Source organism: Dromiciops gliroides, chromosome 2, assembly GCF_019393635.1.
Source record: "Dromiciops gliroides isolate mDroGli1 chromosome 2, mDroGli1.pri, whole genome shotgun sequence".
NCBI lineage: Eukaryota > Metazoa > Chordata > Mammalia > Microbiotheria > Microbiotheriidae > Dromiciops > Dromiciops gliroides.
The window spans coordinates 457,719,328-457,722,619 of record NC_057862.1 but is presented as its reverse complement, the minus strand read 5'-3'; positions in this window follow the sequence as shown (position 1 = coordinate 457,722,619).

The window sequence follows — 3,292 nt, the reverse complement described above, 5'->3', positions numbered from 1 at the left end:
GCAAGTGAAAATATTCTGTGAACATTGACTAATTTGGGTCCGTGGCACTTGACTTTGAAAGTCTGTGATAGAACCTAAAACTTGTGAGTTTGGATCTTTGTTTTACCTGCTAAAGAGGGCCACAAACAAGAATCTTTCAGTATCGGGAGAGGTTTGTCAATTCAAGGAAGTTACAGGGCACACCTTATGAATTTGGATTGAATAAAGAGATTTTATTTCAAAGCACTTATAAATGTCTTTTCAATTTGAAATAAAGATAAATTCAGTCTCACCCCAGTCCTACAAAGTAGATTAAGTATTATTAATGTCAAGACTCAACAGTTCCTGAACTGCCCAGGGCTTCAGCCTCAAGACAAACACTTTGTAAAATGCAGGTCAGTGAGACCAATATAAATTATCCCTTGTTCCTTACAGAGGACTAACACAGTTAGTCCTTCTAAATTATAACTATACTGGGAAGGCTTTGGACATCCCAATGGTCTCTTTAATTGTCTACACCAGCAGCTCATGCTTAGCCAACCCCTTGACTTATTCCAATTAAGCCATTTTTAACTTTCTGAAATCCATTATGAAAATGGAAGCATTAAGACTACAACCTACCCCAGGGTTTTTTTTTTTTTTTTTGGCAGGGTGCAGGAGGGGTCTTCCCTCCCAAATGTAGACACTTTGTAAATACAGTTTTCTCTACCACCAGAGAAGAGGACAAAATATTCACCCAAGTATTGACACAGTCTTTCTGAGAACTGGAAGCAAAACTCCAAACAGCTGAGGTCATGATGACATCTTAATCTCAGGCTGAATTTAGTATATTACTTGTAAGGACCAAATAGCTGCTGTCCAATGTATTCTCCTACTTTCTATGAAAATGTTCTCTTCCAGAAGAGAGAGGGGTGGCGACTGAAAAATCAGGCTTTGAATATTTGGAATATTTATCCAATAATAAAAATTATTTCTTATAGGAAAAAATGCACCAACCACTATGTAGAAAAAATAAGACACTTGATAAATCTCCAACCATTTATAAATATTTCTAACCCAAAAGGGGTGTAATATTTGGGGAAAGGGGTGGGTAAAGGCACAGAAACTTTAAAAAAATACAGATGACAAAATAAAAATTTAATAACATGCTAGCTAATTTTGAGAATTGTCTTAGATATATTATCAAGCAGCAGCATTTTTATATAATACAGAATAATAGTGCTATTTAGAAATATCCTACATTCTGAAAAATGGTACATTTCTATCAGAAGAATGGAAGTGATTACATATTTACAAAGTCTGATAAAGCAAGTGCAAATCCTGACTTGACTACATTCTTTCTATCCACATGCAATAGACCCCTCCCATTCCTGCTCTTCGGCTCCTATGGTCCTGTCCATTCTGAGAAGTTAAACTGATTCTTTCTGAACTGAAAATATTTCATCAAAAATTACTCCCTTGGCAAACTTTCCTCCTATCATTTGTATCTGACACGACTTTCCTGATAACTGTCAGGTCCTATTCCACTTTTTTTCTACCTGTTTATGTTTTTAAGACTGATGGTTTTGTTTCCTGTAGTTAAGTATTTGGTACAATTGTTTATGGAAACCCACCCTGCAACCTGTGGCTAAATTCGTATTGGAGAAAAGAAGGAATCATTTTTTAAAAAACAGAGAAAGACAAAGAGAGAGAAGAATCTTTGGTTACTCCAAAGCCCTGTTTTGTGAACATGGTACAAGATTGATGGAAAATGCATTAGTCTTGTTCACCCCGTGGACAATGAAGTTGAGAGACTTCACTACAATGACAGGAAGGCACTTTGGTAAAACATTCAGATAACTGAGGAAAGAGAGAATTCCCTCCTGTGCAAATGTGGCTATTGTCCAGATAAAGTGAGAAGAGATTACTCACCAAATGCTATTAACTCTTCCAAGGTGAACCTCCTATTTCTACAGAGAGATTTCTTTGGGTATTAATGTTATCATGAGAAACACTAAGTGGCAAAAACATGAATAATTTAATATAACTGGAAGCACTTTAGCATTGCTATATTTCTTAATGCTCTTATTTGGTTTAAAAGAAAAAGGAAACTATGCATTCATCCTGGGATCCCCACTGTTGCTGGGAAAAAATATATAAATATTGATTGTATGGTTACATATAAGCAAAGCTTTATATTAGATAAGGCTGACTCTAAAGGACTGTGTGAATTAACCCCTCTGCTAAGAGACCTGTATAGAGACATTATTTATTTATAAAATATGGAAGGGAAATAAGTTCCATCAAGACCTGTTCTCAGAAACTCCGGGGATTGACTTTGAGTTGTTCAAATGGAAATAGCATGTTTGGATCAGCAATGGTGAGATTGTGCCTCTGTGATTCTCTATCACCATTGAGCTCTCCCCTGGGTCTGTCATGTCAGATAATTTTTGAAGAGTCCTGAAGAGTTCTCATATTAGAAAATCTCAATTGGAAGCACCCTTGGAGGGCCAAATGCTTGATTTCCCTCTGCTACTTGCTCAGGCATCGAGGCATTGAGGCAGTGTCTGTCTTACCTCTGAAAAGAATTGATTGGCCATGGCAGTGATACAAGCACAATTGTTGCATCCTTCTTTGATGCAACCGGAAGTACTTCATGAAAAATAGAGCCTGACAAGCACTTATCATGTGGGCTCTGATCTGTTCTTTACAAACAATTCGTGATGCTATTTCCATGGCGCCTTTGTTACTGTACATTCAGACATAGTAAACAGTTCTTTTTTAAAAAAATGTTTTTCATTGCAAAGAACATTCAAGGACAAGAATTCTAATTTGACTGTGTTTTCTCTCACAAAAAGACTCCCCTGTTAAGCAATGAATGCAGCTATTTCTTTAAAGCTGGGGTTTCTAGCTCAAGAATAGCTTAAAATGAGTTCAGGTCAGAACACCAGTAAATTTAATATGAACATAAGTCCAGGGCTTTTAAAATTGCTCATATTGTTAAAATCATAACCTATTAGCGTGAGATCACCTACTCCAATCCCCTCGTTTTACAGATGAGGAAACCGAGGTCCAGAAAGGCAGAGTAGCTTACCCAAAGTCTCAAAAGTTAGTGGCTAAACTGGAACTCAAGTCCAGCCATTATTCTTCCACATTCCCTTGTTGCCTCCACTTACTGATGCTTCTCTGAACTGAGCATTCTCTAAAGCCTTTTCATTGCAGGTACACATGAAAGAATGGAGTCAGTATATAGATAGTAAGCTCCCTGAGGCCAAGGCTCTGCCTTGTCCACATAAATGTTCCAGTCCATCTGTTTATTACTGAAGACAAACTA